The sequence below is a fragment of the Mytilus galloprovincialis genome, chromosome 8 (genome assembly GCF_965363235.1).
Source record: "Mytilus galloprovincialis chromosome 8, xbMytGall1.hap1.1, whole genome shotgun sequence".
NCBI classification, from domain to species: domain Eukaryota; kingdom Metazoa; phylum Mollusca; class Bivalvia; order Mytilida; family Mytilidae; genus Mytilus; species Mytilus galloprovincialis.
The window spans coordinates 53,640,097-53,662,157 of NC_134845.1; the positions used below are offsets into that span (position 1 = coordinate 53,640,097).

General features: G+C 34.9%; 1 protein-coding gene across 4 annotated transcripts in view; it reads left to right on the top strand.

The window, feature by feature from the left end:
- Positions 1–22,061, top strand: part of LOC143042207 (uncharacterized) — a 175,917-nt gene that overhangs the window by 89,720 nt on the left and 64,136 nt on the right. For 2 of the 4 annotated variants that reach the window (XM_076214474.1, XM_076214476.1), the window contains exon 1: positions 19,770–20,629. The exons of the other annotated variants lie outside the window; for them this stretch is intronic. The gene's annotated coding sequence lies outside the window, so the exon portion shown is untranslated. Of the gene's footprint in view, positions 1–19,769; positions 20,630–22,061 lie in introns of those variants that run through there. 4 annotated transcript variants of the gene reach the window in all.

Here is a 22,061-nt window from a genome sequence, read left to right on the forward strand (position 1 = left end):
CAATGCTTCCATACAACAAATATAGTTGACCTATTGCTTATAGTTTAAGAAAATAGACCAAAACACAAAAACTTAACACTGAGCAATGAACCGTGAAAACCAGGTCAAGGTCAAATCAAATCTGCACGACTGACATATAGATCATAAAATATTTCCATACACCAAATATAGTTGACCTATGACATATAGTATTAGATGAAAAGACCAAAACTCAAAAACTTAACTTTGACCACTGAACCATGAAAATGAGGTCAAGGTCAGATGACATCTAACCGCTAGACATGTACACCTTACAATCATTCCATACAACAAATATAGTAAACCTATTGCGAAAAGTATGAGAAAAACAGACCAAAACACAAAAACTTAACTATAACCACTGAACCATGAAAATGAGGTCAAGGTTAGATGACATCTGACTTCTAGACATGTACACCTTACAATCATTCCATACAACAAATATAGTAAACCTATTGCATAAAGTATGAGAAAAACAGACCAAAACACAAAAAACTTAACTATAACCACTGAACCAAGAAAATGAGGTCAAGGTCAGATGACACCTGCCAGTTGGACATGTACACCTTGCAGTCCTTCCATACACCAAATATACAAGACCTATTACTTACAGTATCTGAGATATGGACATGACCACCAAAACTTAACCTTGTTCACTGATCCATGAAATGAGGTCGAGGTCAAGTGAAAACTGTCTGACGGGCATGAGGACCTTGCAAGGTACGCACATACTAAATATACTTATCCTATTACTTACAGTAAGAGAGAATTTAACATTACAAAAAATCTGAACTTTTTTTTCAAGTGGTCACTGAACCATGAAAATGAGGTCAAGGACAATGGATATGTGACTGACGGAAATTTCGTAACATGAGGCATCTATATACAAAATATGAAGCATCCAGGTCTTCCACGTCCTAAAATATATAGCTTTTTAGAAGTGAGCTAACACCGCCGCCGTAGCCGCCGCCGGATCACTATCCCTATGTCGAGCTTTCTGCAACAAAAGTTGCAGGCTCGACAAAAATAGACTACAGTTACCAAGTTCCAAAAAATAACGCACTTCATTGAAGGCTCCTTACTTAGAACAGGCACATTCAGAATTTGATGGTGAGGAACTTAAGACTTAATAAATCAGATAAAAAGGAATTTGAAATATACATTGCAAAAAGATATATCGAACGTTGTCAGCTGTCCTAGCTATTTATTTTTCTCTTAAAGAGAATAGATAGGTAAATTCCAGTGTTTCTCTCTTTTTTTGGTTCTTTTTTTAAATTTCGGGGTCTAGATTCAAATATTTGAACATGCGCCCTTTCAGACCTTGCGCAAAAGCAGCGCCTGTTTCTTCTCTTTAAGACGTGTACAGTCATACCCCGTGACACCCCTCATTATTTTTCTTTAGAAGTCCTAGTATAGGCCGACTATCCCCAATTTTTTGGACATTTTTTTTAAATTTTAAGCGCTAGTTTCAGATTTTTGAACATAGCGCCCTTCGATACCTAGTGCAAAAGAAGCGCCTGTTTCTCCTCTACAAGACCTATATAGTCATATCCCGTGACACCCCCCATTATTTTTTTTCTAGAACTCCTGGAATAGGCCGACCCTACCCCAATTTTTTTGACATTTTTTTCGATTTTTGAGCTCTAGTTTCAGATTTTTGAACATAGCGCCCTTCGATACCTAGCGCAAAAGAAGCGCCTGTTTCTCTTCTACAAGACCTATATAGTCATATCCCGTGACACCCCCCATTATTTTTCTCTAGAACTCCTGGAATTGGCCGACCCTACCCCCATTTTTTGGACATTTTTTCGAATTTTGAGCTCTAGTTTCAGATTTTTGAACATAGCGCCCTTCAATACCTAGCGTAAAAAAAGCGCATGTTTCTCCTCTACAAGACCTACATAGTAATATCCCTTGACACCCCCCATTATTTTTCTCTAGAACTCCTGGAATAGGCCGACCCTACTCCCATTTTTTGATATTTTTTTCGAATTTTGAGCTCTAGTTTCAGATTTTTGAACATAGCGCCCTTCGATACCTAGCGCAAAAGAAGCGCCTGTTTCTCCTCTACAAGACCTATATAGTCATATCCCGTGACACCCCCCATTATTTTTCTCTAGAACTCCTAGAATAGGCCGACCCTACCCCAATTTTTTGACATTTTTTTCAAGTTTTGAGCTCTAGTTTCAGATTTTTGAACATAACGCCCTTCGATACCTAGCGCAAAAGAAGCGCCTGTTTCTCCTCTACAAGACCTATATAGTCATTTCCCGTGACACCCCCCATTATTTTTCTCTAGAACTCCTGGAATAGGCCGACCCTACCCCCATTTTTTTTGACATTTTTTTCAAATTTTGAGCTCTAGTTTCAGATTTTTGAACATAGCGCCCTTTGATACCTAGCGCAAAAGAAGTGCCTGTTTCTCCTCTACAAGACCTATATAGTCATATTCCGTGACACCCCCCATTATTTTTCTCTAGAACTCCTGGAATTGGCCGACCCTACCCCCATTTTTTGACATTTTTTTCAAATTTTGAGCTCTAGTTTCAGATTTTTGAACATAGCGCCCTTCGATACCTAGCGCAAAAGAAGCGCCTGTTTCTCCTCTACAAGACTTATATAGTCATATCCCGTGACACTCCCCATTATTTTTCTCTAGAACTCCTGGAATAGGCCGACCCTACCCCCATTTTTTTGACATTTTTTTCAAATTTTGAGCTCTAGTTTCAGATTTTTGAACATAGCGCCCTTCGATACCTCGCGCAAAAGAAGCGCCTGTTTCTCCTCTACAAGACCTATATAGTCATTTCCCGTGACACCCCCCATTATTTTTCTCTAGAACTCCTGGAATAGGCCGACCCTACCCCCATTTTTTTGACATTTTTTTCAAATTTTGAGCTCTAGTTTCAGATTTTTGAACATAGCGCCCTTTGATACCTAGCGCAAAAGAAGCGCCTGTTTCTCCTCTACAAGACCTATATAGTCATATTCCGTGACACCCCCCATTATTTTTCTCTAGAACTCCTGGAATTGGCCGACCCTACCCCCATTTTTTGACATTTTTTTCAAATTTTGAGCTCTAGTTTCAGATTTTTGAACATAGCGCCCTTCGATACCTAGCGCAAAAGAAGCGCCTGTTTCTCCTCTACAAGACCTATATAGTCATATCCCGTGACACCCCCCATTATTTTTCTCTAGAACTCCTGGAATAGGCCGACCCTACCCCCATTTTTTTGACATTTTTTTCAAATTTTGAGCTCTAGTTTCAGATTTTTGAACATAGCGCCCTTCGATACCTCGCGCAAAAGAAGCGCCTGGTTCTCCTCTACAAGACCTATATAGTCATTTCCCGTGACACCCCTCATTATTTTTCTCTAGAAGCCCTGGAATAGGCCGACCCCCCTAATTTTTTGACATTTTTTTCAAATTTTGAGCTCTAGTTTCAGATTTTTGAACATAGCGCCCTTCGATACCTGGCGCAAAAGAAGCGCCTGTTTCTCCTCTACAAGACTTATATAGTCATATCCCGTGACACCCCCCCCCCCCCATTATTTTTCTGTAGAACTCCTGGAATAGGCCGACCCTACCCCCATTTTTTGACATTTTTTTCGAATTTTGAGCTCTAGTTTCAGATTTTTGAACATAGCGCCCTTCGATACCTAGCGCAAAAAAAGCGCCTGTTTCTCCTCTATAAGACCTATATAGTCATATCCCGTGACACCCCCCTTTATTTCTCTCTAGAACTCCTGGAATAGGCCGACCCTACCCCAATTATTTTGACATTTTAATCAGTTTTTGAGCTCTAGTTTCAGATTTTTGAACATAGCGCCCTTCGATACCTAGCCCAAAATAAGCGCCTGTTTCTCTTCTACAAGACCTATATACTCATATCCCGTGACACCCCCCATTATTTTTCTCTAGAACTCCTAGAATTGGCCGACCCTACCCCTATTTTTTGGACATTTTTTCAAATTTTGAGCTCTAGTTTCAGATTTTTGAACATAGCGCCCTTCGATACCTAGCGTAAAAAAAGCGCCTGTTTCTCCTCTACAAGACCTATATAGTCATATCCCGTGACACCCCTCATTATTTTTCTCTAGAAGTCCTAGAATAGGCCGACCCCCCTAATTTTTTGACATTTTTTTTCTAATTTTGAGCTCTAGTTTCAGATTTTTGAACATAGCGCCCTTCGATACCTAGCGCAAAAGAAGCGCCTGTTTCTTCTCTACAAGACCTATATAGTCATTCCCCGTGACACCCCTCATTATTTTTCTCTGGAGGCCTGGAATAGGACGACCCCCCTAATTTTTTGACTTTTTTTTCGATTTTTGAGCTCTAGTTTCAGATTTTTGAACATAGCGCCCTTCGATACCTAGTGCAGAAGAAGCGCCTGTTTCTCTTCTACAAGACCTATATAGCCATATCCCGTGACACCCCCCATTATTTTTCTTTTTAGCTGACCTAGCTCGAAGGGCATATAGAGCTTTTCTATTCACTTGGCGTCCGTCGTCGTCCTTTGTCGTTAACTTTTACAAAAATCTTATCATCTAAAACTACTGGACAAAAGGAATAGGTCCAGTAAGATCCTTTTTTTTTGGTCCGAAAATAAAGCAGTTTTCAAAAAATTGTTTGAATGCAAACTTTAGGCTATCTATTGGAAAGTAGAATATTTGTGTCAAATAAATATGGGCTGTTTCTTTTCAATACAATACACATATCGTGTACTAGCATCATTAAGTCATTCTAAATCCTGAAATATTCACAATTTTAACCTAAATTAATCGACCGAAGAAGACAATTCAGTGTTTAAAAATTGTCAAAAATTGTTCATCAGATGAACCTGAAATTGAAACCAACATGGCTAACAATAGAACATAGGGGTAAATGCAGTGTTTGTCTTTATATCTATGTAACCAAAGCATTTAGAGAAAATCTGATTACTAGGTATACATGTAGTTCCCTCATTTGCCAGTGTCATATAAATATGCCGATCATTATCTTGAACGGACTCTTACGTGACCTAACTGTTGTATATATTGTTAATTAGTTATCGTCTTGAGCATGCATTTAATATTTGCTACTTGCAACCAATAATCTATCATTTAAAATATGTCGTTTTACAAAGAATCTTAGGTTACAACTCCCTTGGGAAATTAGCCCTAATTGGTGTGAGCCAAGGCTCCGGGTTGAAGACCGTACTTTGACATACAATTGTTTACTCAAGTAAGATTATATATATACAAATTGTGACTTGGATAGAGAGTTGTCTCATTGGCACTCCTACCAAAGAGTCTTATATCTACTTAGATGGAATTTGATGTTTTAACTTTCCTCTTGGCCAAACACCTCTTCAATTGTTTCGGTTCTTATAGATGTATATACTTGACTTTCAAATATTCGAAAATTTAAGCGTTCCGTATGTAAAAGCTTTACTGAAAATTTACAACGTTTTACATTGTCCTAGTTTTTCGAGAGCACCATTGGTGTACAAAAAATGTATGTCCAAAATGGCAAATTTCATCATGCAGAGATAGTTGCACTCACTTTACACGACCCATTCTGAATGGACGTAGCTACTTGTACTTTGCTCAGAGATAATTGTAGTACGATAACTTAAAATGTGCAAATAACAAATACGGAACTATCCCTTGATACAAAAATGTCCCGTTTCCTTTAACTGTTTAAGTCGCTATTAAACAATAGAGGCGGATTTAGTGGACCACCCACTCCTAGCAGGGCTACATGTATAATAAATGCATTATCCATTTTACAAGCATCGGTCCAATTGTTGTCTAACTAGGCCCCCTTTAATTTTCAAATTCATGGATCCGCACCTGAAAAATAATATACCATTATTGAAGCCACTCGTGGAGGTATACAAGTCAAATATAGTGTCACTATAGTGACAATATTTATATTTCCAATTCCCAAATAGAGTATAATATATTTATTTTGTTTCGTTTCGTTCCGCTTTTATTCCGTTTGGCTGTTTAAATGTACCCCTCTTTTTCCCCTTTTCTAATTTTGATATTTTGATATCTTCGTCAAAAATTTTAAAAATCAAACTTCCAAAAAGCGAAATATTCAAAACTGTTCGTTAAGTTTAGTACTTTTAAAGGTTGGTCAAATATCTAAACTATCAAATTTAAAAACGATATTTGATTAAACGATATTTGATTATTTGGTGAAAATTTAAAAATTTGAAAACTTTTTTTAAAAGTTTTGAATTTTAAAATTTTGAAGCTTTGATCGAAATTCCAAAGATCTAAAATAATTTCCTTTTTTTAAAGGAGTAGGTTCAGTAAGACCCCTTTTTGGCACGAAAATATAGCAGTTTTAGAAAATTTGAAAATGTAATCTTTTAGCTATTTTGGAAAGTAAAATGCTTCTTCTACATAAATATGAGCTGTTTTTGACAATATACTGCACAAATATCGCGTTCTAGCATCATTAAGTCATGCTAAATTACTGAAATCTTCAAAATATTAGCATTTTGGTTAATTTTTAGACGGTTTCCGTCTAAAATGATAGTGGCCGCATTTGTGTTCAATCATAATATTAAAATGTAATTTGTATTTGATGATAAAACAAAACATATATAAAGGTTGAGGATAAACACGAATGTGGCCAATTTCATTTTTGACAAAAAACATCTGAAAAGTGACGTTTTTTTTTGGCATGTTTGATAGATTTTTCATATTTTAAGCTTGAATCAGAGCGTTTTTAATGACTAAATAAGTTACAATTTTTCACATAAACTAATCGAATCAATTGAAATAGACACTCAAGTGTTTGAAAAGTGTCCAAAAATTTTCGTTGGATGAACCGGAAATTTGAGGCTAAAATCGGCTCTTACCGGACCCACGGGTGTCATTCGGTGCATCGAGAGAAATGATCGTGAAAGAATATCTAACGGCGGTCAAGTATTGAGAGACGATCGTGAAAGTTCTGGTAACGGATCGTGAAAGACATTTAATCGAGAAGACATATGAAAGTTCAGTAAATATTCTAATTTAATTAATTACTCAGTCACATTTACGACAAAATAAAACTGTCTGTCAAAATGGTTCAACATTATGATCAGTATGTCAGAATATCCAGTTTCAAAAGTACATAGTTATTACAAAACGACAAAAGGCAGATTGCTTCTCGACATTTCAATGACATAAAAAATGAAAACAAACACGATTTTTTCACAAATTCGACTAGATAAACTACGTTTATCAGAATTAGGGCATTGACTTTGAATTTATTAAACGGTTTTCATAGTTATTTTGTATAAATATAATGTGAAACTTGGTAAATAAAGAACTATCTACACAAAATTGATTTTTTGGATCGTGAAAGATCACGTACCGCATTTTTGAAGATCGTGAAAAGAATCGTGAAAGATCTGATGCTTCGAAGAACGTTCACATTATTCTTCCATTATATGATAATTGATATTTGTTATTGATATTAAAAAGGCTCGACATCCTCAATAGGTTTAAGCCAAACAAGTAAAATGAGCATGGAGGATCCAAAATTCCAAAAAGTTGTACCAAATACGACTATGGTAATCCTTAGTTTTTCGAAAAATTCAAAGTTTTGTAAACAAGAAATTTGTATCAAATGACCACATTATTGACATTCATGTCAACATCAAAGTATGGAATACTGGGCTGATGATACCCTCGGGGACTAAACGTCCACCAGCAATGGCATCGACCCAGTGGTGTAAATAGTTATCAAAGGTACTAGGATTATAATTTAGTACGCCAAATACATTAAAATTATTATTTGGGCATTTGTGAACATGTTGTTTGTAAAATAATTGGATGATTGTAGGACGAAGTTTTTGTATTGTCATGTGAAGTACTCACTTATCATTGTTATAGGATACCCATATTTTGTATATTGGATCCTATACTAAATGTCCGTCAGACAGGATTCACCTGACCCTGATTTTGCCTCATTTCATGGATGAAGATTCATTTTAGTGGTCAAGTCCGTATCGAGGATTCGTTAAGCTTCATGATAACTGTCTGTTGTTATGATTGTAAGGTGTATATTTTCGACTTGTGCAAGGTTTCAACTAACATTGAACTCATTATCATGCATCATTCGGCAATGTTTGTTTTTTGTTGTTTGGCCTTTTAAATATATACATTTTACACCTGTATGCTATAGCGACAAGGTGTTTCGTGTATGGTGTATATGTCTGTCTACATGTTCCTTATATGACCATGATGACTTCAATTGTGTTTGATTTATTTAATGATAGTAAGATGTCTATGCCTGGCTGTCGGTCAGGGTTCACATACTTTTGACCTTATGTTCCGAATTAATTTGCCAAGCATAACTTTTACAATTATCAGTTTCTAAGGCACTGTAAGGATCGGAACACATGTTGTTGGTGTACGGGATATTTGTAGAGATCTGTATGGCATGGTTCATCTGACCATGACCTTTTTTATGAAACATTGACAATCTTAAGTGCATTTGACAATTCTAGTAAAACCCTTGATATCATAGACGTTCAACAAATATACTATCACAAGTAAAGCAAACAAGACATTACAACATTTGCGCTTTGGTATTCTATAGTATGTCCTATTTAGTTAAATCAATCCTTATCTGCATTGTTTATAAGGAACTTAAAAAGTTCTGTTGCACAAAATGTTGGTTATCGTTCAATCCAAAATTACACATGTGCTTCTTTTGTTATGATTTTTTGTTCGATGGATAACAAAACATTTGGTTTAAACGTTGCATATCCATATTATTAGCTAACTAGTGTCGGTCTGCCTGAAGTGCACTAGACCGATTCACAGAGCTGAATCTTTCACACTTATTTTGACACGTTATTAATTTGTTTTTTTAGCTCATCTGGCCCAAAGCGCCAAGTGAGTTTTTCTCATCACTTAACGTCCCTCGGCGGCGGCGTCGTCGTCGTCGTCGTCGTCGTCCGTCGTCGTTAACTTTTACAAAAATCTTCTGCTCTGAAACTACTGGGCCAAATTAAACCAAACTTGGCCACAATCATCGTTGGGGTATCTAATTTGAAAAATGTGTGGCGTGACCCGGCTAACCAACAAAGATCATCATTAGTGTATCTAGTTTAAAAATGTGTGGCGTGACCCGGCCAACCAACCAAGATGGCTGCCACGGCTAAAATAGAACAAAGGGGTAAAATGTAGTTTTTTGCTTATAACTCAAAAACCAAAGCATATAGAGCAAATCTGACATGGTGTAAAATTGTTTATCATGTGAAGATCTATCTGCCTTAAGCTTTAATGGCATCGGACGTCCTGTTGTTAGGTTGCTGCTCCTGAATTGGTTAGTTTAAGGAAATTTTGTCGTTTTTTTGTTATTATCTTGAATATTATTATAGATAGAGATAAACTGTAAACAGCAATAAATAAAGGCAACAGTAGTATACCGCTGTTCAAAACTCATAAATCCAGGGACAAAAAACAAAATCGGGGTAACAAACTAAAACCGAGGGAAACGCATTAAATATAAGAGGAGAACAACGACATAACACCGAAACGTAACACACACAGAAACGGACCAAGCATCAGACAAAACACCACGGAATAACATATATAACAAGAAAACCAAATACATGAATTTGGGATAGACAAGTACCGTGCCACGTCTGATCTCAATATCTCAAAAATAAGAGAAAACACAAACGACTCAACGTTAAAATGCAACACACACAGAAACGAACAATAATATAACAATGGCCATCTTCCTGACTTGGTACAGGACACTTTTAAAGGGGAATAAAAGTGGTGGGTTGAACCTGGTTTTGTGGCATGCCAAACCTCGCACTTTAATGGCAAAGTCAAATATAACATTGAAATGACAACATAATATTACAGGACCACAATACAAACAAACAGGAGAACACATTAGACAAAGAAAAACATGACTAATAGATAACAAAAAGTATCAGGTTTAAAATTCAATACGCCAAAAACGCGCCTTGTCCACACAGGACTCACAAGTGACGCCCAGACATAAAAGATCGAAAGTGAAAAAAGTACAAAGTTGTACAGCACTGGAGATAAAAAGTTGAAAAGGTTTCGCCAAATACGGCATTGTTTTTATGCCCGGGATAAGATCATTCTTATTATATAGAAATAAGATCTAAAAATAAGTTAACATGACCAAAATGGTCAACTGACCACCCCTAAGGAGTTATTGTCCTTTATAGTCAATTTAACAATTTCATAAAATTTGTAAATTTTTACCAACATTTTCCACTGAAACTACCGGGCCAAGTTCAATTTAGATAGAAATAATTGTAAGCAGCAAGAATGTTCAGTAAAGTAAGATGTAAAAACCCATCACCATCACCAAAATACAATTTTGTCATCAATCCATCTGCGTTCTTTGTTTAATATTCACATAGACCAAGGTGAGCGACACAGGCTCTTTACAGCATCTAGTTTAACTTTCGAGGTAAAGTGTTGAATAGAAAAAAGATAACAGCTTTAATGTTTATCCTTATCAAAATAGTCAAGGCTTCAATCACTTGCAGATTTATCAAATGGTAAAAGAAATACTGATTTCTGATTACTAGTATTAAGTCGGGTCACGCATTTTCTTTCACGATCGAAATAATACGTTGCCTGATCTTTCACGATCAAGTTTGATGGAAATTCAACAAATTCAAGGTTTTCATAAACAAATTAACGTTTTAATGGAAAAACATAACTTAAGTTTACTGTACTATCAGATACACCAAAGATTAAATTTCAAATATATCATTTTATTCTGAAATATGACCATTATAGGTACAAAATGCGTGTTATATGTAATTAATTTCATAGACACGCATTGCGCCTTTTGTGTTTTTCCAAAAAGTACTTCATATTTTCTTATGCTTCTTTCACAGTTATGTTGAGGAAGTTAAATCGTTTTGACAGACATATTTTTTTGTTCGGATTTGTTCCGCGTTTTGAAAATTAAACGATTTTTTCAAAGATTCTGAACTAGAATGTACATTAAATGTCTTTTACGATCCGTTACCAGAACTTTCACGATCGTCTCTCAATACTTGACCGTCGTTGGATATTTTTTCACGATCATTTCTCTCGATAAACCGAATGACACCCGTGGGACCTAGACCAGTCTTCGGTCACTGTCATTCGTTCCGGCATCTTCGCCAGTTTCAGCAACAGAACCTGTTGCACGGTATCAAACATTCCAGTAACAACAACGTTGTCACACATGTAAACAATAAATATAAAACGGCGATATGTTTTACTGTAAACTATATCACGGTGGGTATGGTTGTCCTGCGAGAGAACGTTCTGTGCTGGTGATTCGGTCCTGACGGGTGCTGGTGATCAAGGAAAAATTGTAAACAAAGACGAAAATGATGATTTTTGACGTTTTCACTCATAAAAAATGGAAGAAAAAAGTTGAGATTTTTCAATTTTGTTTCTTATGGGTTCATATGTAAACCATTAAAAAGTTGACCCTCTAAACTGTTTCAGTAAGCGTAACACAAAAGTGCTCATTTTCAGAAAATCTGGAACTGAAAAAATAAAACAAAAATGCTCATAGAGTCCGCTTTCCATACCGCAATCCACACGGCAAAACTATTTTGTGAAAAAAACATAATTTTTTGCAATTTATTAAAATTTTGCATTTTGTCAATTTATTCATGTCCTGATACTGTGCTGGTGGGTCCTGTCATTGTGCTGGTGGGTCTTGATACGGTGCTGGTGATTTTGGATAAGAAGTTGGTAATATTTGTAACAAATGTTACAAAATCAATAAAATTGGGCAGATAATTGTTGTCAATAGGATCTATGACTCCTATTTTAGCTCTTGTGCATCCATTTGGCTGTTTAATATGTGTTTTCAAATGATCGTAACTTGTATTACATAATTACATAAAAGGGCAACATCTTTCGTCGAATATCAGATAACAATATATAGTATCTAAAATAAGAATAGTTTTATTAAGATATTAAATGCCCCTTACATTGATGCTTCAACAATGATCAAAGCCCATGCCGCATAGACATGTTTGTTAGCGCTCCGCATACCCCTCCCCACTTCCACCCAACCAACCCTCCTCATTTCCTCTTTCATTGTTACAGTGGTGTACCAACACAACAATTTATCACATAAAATAATAACACAAAGACACACATTATTGAACAACGAATGCTCGCAGGTACTGAAAGCTAGTTCAAAGCCGCATTTTCAACTAATAGATAAACCATGTTCTCATATACAAAAATTCCAATCGTGTCGATTAAAAAAGTCTCAAAACTTAAGTTCACATTTTAATGTTTGATGAAGCAGAACTTTAAAAGTGTGCAGTAAATCTTGTGCTCACAACAGTTATTGTAAAGGAATTAAGAAGGTACCAAGAAATATTTTACAGTTCAATTTAATGATCATTCATGAATGGAAGGAAATGGTACGGAAGTTTACATAGGACAAAAAGAAGTTGATAGTATTTTTTGGCGAAAGACTTAAACGCTTCTTTGCATTATATAGTACAGCTCTTCTACAAAAGCATGTAAAAATAAACTTTGATTGACTTGCTTGCTATGTTTGCTTGGATGTTTTGACGTAGGCGGAGTTTCAATACATACTGGGATTTGATTGGACAAATACAAACTGACAGGAACTATAGTTAATGTTTATTGTCCAAACAAATTCTAGTATATAGTAAACAGACTACTTACCTGTCGTTTACAAACATCCAAACAATCATAGCAAGCAATTTGATCAATGGTTTGCTGTGCATATATTTATAGAAGAGCTGTAAATTCTAAAAAAAAATTCTTGTTGTCGTAGATGGTTAAATCCTCAACAAAATCTCAATAACTTTGTTGGAACGAATAAAGGTTTAAAATCAAATTTTCGTGGACTTTTTAGCTTCCACCCTGACGAGGTATGCTAGCTGTTCGTATGCTGTTGCACCTGACGCATGGAAACTTTCACATTTCCATCTTCTTTTCTGAAATATTTTCCCCAGCTCATACTTGACAGGATTGTTATCCTAGTAAAAGGTGTAACCAATGAATTGAACACAAGTTAAAAATTCCACAATACTATATAATTCATTTTATGTGTCAATTTGTTCGATTATCTGTCGCTTTCTAGATCTATGTTTAGCATTTATTTCAGATGACATGGACTCCTCACCCTGGTGACCCTGCTGCCTTTCATAACTTTATCCGTATACTTATATAAATAGATAAACAAAAGGCTGCAACTGGTATTTCTGTATTTAAAACAAGTGAAACTGCGAGCTACTGCTCACTGATGATACCCCCGCCTCAAGTGGATAATATTAATAGTGTAAAAATATGCAAGTGTTCGGTAAACAGGAAGTTGTCGAGTGATGAATCTGAAAACGCATCACACGGTATAGCTGACTTATAAAAATCCTGAAACCAAATTTCAGAAATCCTTGTATTGTAGTTCCTGAGAAAAATGTGACGAAAATTTTTAACTTGGTTATTATGTGCAAAATCATACAAGTGTTCGGTAAACAGGAAGTAGTCAAGTGATGAATCTGAAAACGCATCACACGGTATAGCTGACTTATACAAATCCTGAAACCAAATTTCAGAAATCCTTGTATTGTAGTTCCTGAGAAAAATGTGACGAAAATTTTCAACTTGGCTATCATGTGTAAAATCATACAAGTGTTCGGTAAACAGGAAGTAGTCGAGTGATGAATCTGAAAACGCATCACACGGTATAGCTGACTTATATAAATCCTGAAACCAAATTTCAGAAATCCTTGTATTGTAGTTCCTGAGAAAAATGTGACGAAAATTTTCAACTTGGCTATCATGTGTAAAATCAGACAAGTGTTCGGTAAACAGGAAGTTGTCAAGTGATGAATCTGAAAACGCATCACACGGTATGGTTGACATATATAAATGTTGAAACAAAATTACAGAAAGGGTGGATGTGTAGTTCCTGAGAAAAATGTGACGAAAGTTTCATGGGACGGACTGACTGACTGACGGACGGACTGATGGACGGACGGACTGATGGACGGACGGACTAACAGACAGAGGTAAAACAGTATACCCCCCTTTTTTAAAGCGGGGGTATAATGATTCGTTGTAACGAGAATATTTGTGGTGAATGGAAACTGTGAGGGTCAAAATCTTAAATTGCTTATAAATGTTGCTGGACCCAGTTTCGTTATCTGATCTGAATTTTCTGAAATGTGCAAGGTAGATAGACATTGGCCTTTTGATTTTTTTTTACTAGGTAAGTTTTGCCCTAATTGCTTGAACTTTTGCAATATTAAAGCCGATTTCAATGAGTGTGTAGACAAAGGGAATATCTTTGGTTATCTTGCTTGCTGAACAGAAAAGTCATTGTTAGGTTATGTAAACTACCCTACTTTAAGAGTAGACTAGTCCGACAAATGACACATCTTTCTGTCTGTAGAACCTGCAGGCTACTTCGAAAGGAGGGTAGTATACCTTACCTAACAATGACTTCACGGTTTAGCTAACAAGCAAGCTAACCAAAGATATTACCTTTGCCTACATACTCAATGGAATCGGCTGTAACTAAAAACTCGAATACATTTTAACAGACAGTGGTCATGTTTGTTGATGAATATTGTTTTTCCTAGATTCACTCTTGAAAAATCATTTGGTAACATTTGGTCAAGTAATTTCAGAAAAGATCTTTTTGTAATTGCGGACGCCAAGACAATACATGAACCTCACACGACCCCTCGACACAGGTGAGCTTATATTTGATCTTATAGCGATTCGGGTTGATAACCAGTTGAAATTAAGCCAGTTTTTTGTGTGTGTAGATTTGTATTGTTTTAAACTGTTATGACCTTTAAAAGTTAAATGTAGGTGTTTAATCTAAGAATTTCTTATTTAAACTTATATACTTGTTTTATACTCAATTGGTAGTATGAAGCTAGGAGATATTTTAATTTTTGAAATTGAAGGCACAATTAACAAAGCAAACGGTAGTTTCAAATACTTTTAAATAGATCTTTAAGGATAATGTACCCTTGTGTTGATCCATGCTAAACATAACAAAAATCTCTGTACAAAGGTTATCTCGTCTTCATTCTCTGACATATTCTAGTCTGCCCTTTCATAAAATAGTGATTTTTTTTTAGTGTTCTATCGAACTTTCGAAAAATAAATATACCTGATAACCGTTCAGACAAAAAAAATATGTTGAAAAAATCTTACAGATACAGCAAGTGATTCTTAATAGCTATAAGATACATTTTTTTTTAATACAACTTTTAAATCTTACGAGAAACTATGCCAAGCTTAAAACTTTCACTGTAATCTCGCTCTAACTTATCCCCCACCCCCCCAAAAAAAAACCAAACAAACAAACCCGCAATACTATTGTCATTCTTATAGTCAGCACTAAATTGCTCACAAACAAATGCGTTTTAAGCTGCTAAAGACATATGATTCAAACGCTCAGAAAGTCCTTTGTTCTATATTTTTGCTCTCCATTTTTATGCAAAATCTTATACTAGTACATTTTTATTTTATGGGTTATTGTTGAAGGTCGTACGATGACGTATGGTTGTTAACACATACTTCCTTTGGTTTCTTATGGAAATTTATCCATTGACAACAAACATACCACATCATCTACTTTATATAAGTATTGTATAATTTACAACGTATTTTGGTGATCTTGCAAAAAGTAAAATCCCAAAAATCCTGAACTCAGAGGAAAATCAATTCGGAAAGTTCACAATTAGAATGGACAAGAACTGTCATATTCCTGACTTGGTACAGGCATTTTCAAATGTAGAAAATGGTGGATTGAACCTGGTTTTATACTATATAGCTAAACCTCTCACTTGTATGACAGTCGCATCAAATTCCATTATATTGTCACCGATGCGTGAACAAAACAAACAGACACAATAGGTAAAAATGTCAAAAATAGGGGTACAGCAGTCAACATTGTGTTATCATCTTAATCACTATAAAAACAACAAATGTAACGAAGAAGCACAAAAAGGCATACATCAAATTAACATCCTCATTTTGATTACTATATTATACGATTTTATTTGTTTATGTAAAATTCACCCATCAAGGAAGGAGGGTTTTGAGTACTGGTGTAAAATTGCGCGTTTGAAATTCGCACAGGTAGACATGACATAATTTTGTAGTTCAAAGTATGAAGGGATGCATAAATACAGTCACGCAAAATAGATATAACAAAAACTGACTTAACAGTTAAAGTAATAATAATAAATAATTACATTAGATGTATGTTTCATTACAATACGTTATTCTGATTGGCTAACTGCACATCATGTGTTATTTCTTAAGCAGTTGTATCACTCAATAAAACTTCTCATTCATGATGACACGAGGTCCCACAATAAACAGGTCGGGACCACTACCTTATATGGAAATGCATAAATTAGCATACTTATGTTCTCGAACATGTAATTGTTTATTTACATGTGACGCAATTTATTTTTACCTATGTTTTTGACCAATCAACTAAATGAGTCACAATGCATGATGGACTACTACGTGTTTACAATCAACCAAGAACACGTGTTATTTACTGAAATACAACAAATTTTTTCGTGCAATGCGGGATTCACAATTTCGCTTAGTTTTTTATTTTGTGTATCCTCATTCATAGTTCGTGATATAAAGTATTACTTCCATGCTCAGATTAACGAAGAGTTGTTTCTATGTGAAGAAAAAAGGGTTTGAATTACCCGATATATAGCCATTAACATGTTTGATGATGGCACAGAGATTTCATGTATTTGTCCACCAGACAGCAACGAAACAACAGCGAAAAAACACAATTACCCATGAGACAAACTTTCTTGTGTAAAGGAAGCCGTCGATAACAGCCGGTGCTGATATTCACGAGTACAGAAATGTTCGTATAGATAATTAAAGGCAAATGTGGGATCCTTGAATTTTGTGTTCGTAAAAAAGGCGAAGAAATATTTACATACATGGCAGTGTTAACAAAATCTATAAGTATTTTTTTTGTCACATTTCAGTATATGGGACTTCCAAACTGTTCCCTTTGTTTTGAAGGTAGTGAAGTCAGCAACTGTAGTTTCAGTTTGTTCCTTTTTTAACGGGCTCGGACATTTGCCAAACTGAATAAAATCATAACAGCTGAGTTCTTATACCTGCAAAGTAAAACTTTGGTTGGCCTGCTTGCTTTGTTTGTATAGTTGTTTATACAAGCTTTGAAAATAAGATTGACATCTTTAAACAATATATAGGCATAGTTTAACTTGTATATTTTATACTTTGTACAATATAAAACAAAGCAAGTAAGCTAACCAAAGTTTTGCTCTACATGCATAAGGAAATAAGCTGTAATGATTTTATCCATATGTATGTGCGACAAGGTGGAAAATTTGATATGTTTTGTGAAAATTGCAGCGTTGGATCTATAATAAAAAAGAAGATGTGGTATGATTACCAATGAGACAGCTGTCCACAAGAGACCAAAATGACGCAGAAATTAACATTTATAGACCACCGTACAGCCTTCAACAATGAGCAAAGCCCAAACCGCATAGTCAGCTTTAAAAGGCCCCGATATGACAATGTAAAACAATTCAAACGAGAAAACTAACGGCCTTAATTATATAAAAAAAAATGAACGATAAACAAATATGTAACACATAAACAAAATTAGCAACACACGGATATTATCGATGGATCCCTTTTTTGGACAATCAGTGCATTTGGATTGGGACACGTAGTTGGAACCCCCTCCCCTTTTGTCCAGGGTTAGGACCCCCTTTGTAAAATGGCTGGATCCGCCCCTGCCGCTTTCATAACACTTATTTTTAGCATAATGAATATTATAATATTCTTACTATTAGTTCAGGTCCTGATAAAAAAAAATTACACATTCACGGTACAGAAAAAAAGTGTTTCAATGAAAGTTTTCGTGTTTTTCTAGGCAGAAATGATTTTTGAATGACATTATACAGGTTTAAAAGACCTCAAATGATTTTCTTACTGGACAGTGGTCACTTCACTGGATATTACACTGTATGTCGTGAAATTAATGTAGGTTCAATTCATAACAATGCACAAAACCGGTTCAACTACTTTTGCAAGGCGAAAAAGAAAGTCGAATCGTGAAGCCAGTAAACAATATTTTTTTAATCTGAGCATGCAAATTGAGGATTACGTTATATATTTTACATTAAATATATTTGCAGAATAAAAACATTGGTAATGAGAGTCCCAGACAATATATTAGTTGACTGTTTTCTCACTATTTCCACGTGTTTTAAATAGTAGTTTACTCGTAGTAGCCCACAATGCATTGTAGTTCATTGAGTCGATTGGTCAGTTTTTCAAGGCCATATTGGCCTTGTGTTTTGGAAATTACTATGCAAATATATTCTGACGTCAGAAAATCTAGAGTTCTCGACCTGATAAAGTGCACAGGTAAATAATTACATTAGATGTATGTTTCATTATAATATTTTATTCTGATTGGCTAACTGCACATCACGTGTTATTCCGTAAGCAGTTGCAATGCTCAATACAACTTTTCATTCATGATAACACGTGCTCCAACAATAAAGTGCACAGGTGAATTAAATAATAAAATATATAAAATTCGTGTTTTCATAATCATAGCTAAAAAATGTAATTATAAGTATTGAATGCTTCTTTTTGTAACTTTATAGGGTTGTAAAAGCGTTGACCGTGCGTACATTTTTAGAATGAAGCGCTTCCGCGCTTCATACAAAATGTACTTCGGTCGGGCAACGCTTCTACACCCCAATAAATTTACAAAAAGAAGCATTCAATTCTTAAATGAAATAAAAACTTAACAAAAGACGTGTTTTCATGATCCTATAGGTAAAAATGTAATTATAAGTATTGAATGCTTTTTTTTGTAACTTTATAGGGTTGTAAAAGCGTTGACCGTGCGCACATTTTAAGTGTATTTCGGTCAACGCTTTTACACCCCAATAAATTTACAAAAAAGAGCATTCAATTCTTAAATAAAATAACAGTGTGGTTCAAGTGAATTAAATTTGTACAAAAAAATGATCGTAATCCCGAAAATCGTAAACATATTTTCTTATCTTAAAAGGGTGCAAGAAGGGTTCCATTAATAGGCCAATAAATAAGATTACAGTTAATTTAAAAAAAAATGAAAATATAGTAGTATTTTTTCTCTCATAATAACAGTAAACAGATTCACAACAATGTCAATTTCAAGAAAGCAGACAACAGTTAATTAGCCAATAACAGTACAGCATCAATGATCTTGAATATATGCCACTTTTAACTAAAATATAAAGGCACAGAACCAGGACATAGGAGCACAGAACCAGGACCGTTTTTTTTTTATCACCAGCACAGCGTCAGGACAATTCCGTTTAACGAACTTGCACGACTTTTGCATTATAATATTGTTGTAATATACTTTGCATGGTACTTATGACGCATCAGAGAAAAATTAAGCAACAAAACAGTCGTTTTATTGCCGTTTTGATACAATGTAAACAAACCCACCAGCACAGAATCAGGACCCACCATGCAGCACCTGACAGGACCAAATCACCAGCACAGAACGTTCTCTCGCAGGACAACCATACCCACCGTGTATACAATAACTGTGTTAAGACAATTAGAGAGATAAGTATTCACTATAACTAGGTAGGTACAAACTAATTTAAAATTCAATTATTGTGTCACACTGATACTGATCATGTAGTATAGTACAATGACATGATACAAAATAGGGTTATGAATAAAAAAATAACACATTTATGCGAAGAACAGAGCATTTGTGTAATGTCCAACCCGTGGTTGTTTCGGCTATTGTCTAAATTAATTGCTCATGAATATTGATGAGTTTGATGCGCACGCATTTCTTGCTGATCTTGAAATTCTTGGAGATTTTGATCAAAGGATAAATTTTCATTTTATTGATTTTATATATCGGTAATTAGTGTGCTATGAGTGTACCATAGTTCTGAACATTAGTGGTTGACAAGAATTCTACAATTTTATTGATTTGGATCGATTGCTTCGTGAGTTATTGATTTGTAATTTACTGAGGCTGAGAGTGGTACAAAATACACCTTATCGCTATTTGTCCGCCATTGCTGGAAATCACACATGTTCCCGTAAAATTTTGACGTCATAAAACAAAATATCTGACGCCACAATGGAAAAGTGATTGTTGTTGACGTCAAAAGTTCAAGCGGGCGGGTCAGCCGGGATTAGCGATAAGGTGTATGTCGTAGCCGTAGGTCAAGCTGACCGAAGATTCACGTTGGACATACATATTGTTTGTGATGCATTGACATTCTGCATTGGCAAATTGACAAATGCAATATATGGAATTGTAATACATATTTCTACTGCATATATGAATTTTAAAAGTTAGGAAAACTTTTTAATTTCTAATCTCTGGACATGATGATGAGGCTGATTATCTGACAGCTTAGCTATTTTTAGAACATTGGGATTTCCTAATCTCCTTTTCGAAAATACATAGAGGGCGCAACTATCAAAATCGGAAGTAGCAGTTTTCAGTTGACAATAGCGGAAGGCGAAGATTGAATTAAATTGTAAACAATAGATTAAAGGTAAATCATCATAACTATATTACGTTTTAAATATGAAGGCGTTTATAATAGGTAGCTCTCACATTGTTCGGTTGAAAAACTATGTACAGACACACGACTTTAGGGACGGTGCATTATTTATCAAGCAGGGGGGACCGGTGCAAATGGTAAGTGGACATGTACTTTTTTCAACGTGCAAAGTAGTGGGACCTGAGGATTTTTCATTATCTTAATGCATGGGACATACACTTTTTCAAATGCTGAAGTAGTAAACATTTTATTTTAATTAGCCCAAAAATACACTCAAGAAACATTCAAACAGAAACAGAATATGATAAACAATTTTAGTTTTGACTGGTGTAAATCAGCCCATCTAACTAAATTTAATATTGATCTTACAAAATTCAAGCTTATTAGGTAGTTTGATTTATTGCTGTGAAATGAAAGAATTTAATTTTACAATAGGTAAAAATAAAAATGATTATATAAATTCAGATAGGCATCTTTAATTTTTTTTATAACTTTTTCAAACCAACTTGGATTTTCATCAAACTATGCAGCTATCTTAGATATATATTAAGCTTACTGAATCCCATGTCATTTTGTTTTTTGTTGTATTGCTGTCAAATTCAAGAATTAAATGAATCTAGGTAAAAAAAGCTAGAATTTGCATTTCGAACAAAATAGAGATAGTACACTTTAATTATTTTAATAACTTTTTCAAATCAACTTGGATTTTCATCAAACTATGCAGCTATCTTAGAAATATATTAAACTTACTGAATCCGAGGTCAATTAGTTTTTTGTTGTATTGCTGTCAAATTCAAGAATTAAATTAATCTAGGTCAAAAAAGGTAGAATTTGCAGTTCGAACAAAATAGAGATAGTACACTTTAATTTTTTTAATAACTTTTTCAAATCAACTTGGATTATCATCAAACTAAGCAGCTATCTTAGATATACATTAAGCTTACTGAATCCCAGGTCATTTTGTTTTTTGTTGTATTGCTGTCAAATTCAAGAATTAAATTAATCTATAGTGCCTAACAAGATTGTGTGAGGTAGACGAAATTGACTTTTAAACGATCGTATTGACTTTTGATGTGCAGAAATTGGCAGATCGGATATATTTTGACTTTATTAACTTACTTCTTAAGTTTGGGATTAATTGTAATGAACATATTCCAATGAGACTGAAAAATGCTTTTTATTATTATGATAAATAATAATTTTACCTGCCGTATTCGTGCGTAAAATATATTTCGATATTTCTCTTACGAAAATGACTTGTTCAATGGAACAAAACGTATTATTTGTAAACTTTCTCTTTAATCTGCACAATAGGCTTTTAAAAAATAACCTTCAGTGTTCTCCCCAGGCCGTTTTAGCGCCGCGATTTTCAGCGCTATTTCAATTTCCCGCTGTCCTATTGCACTGACCGCGTCGCTATCCC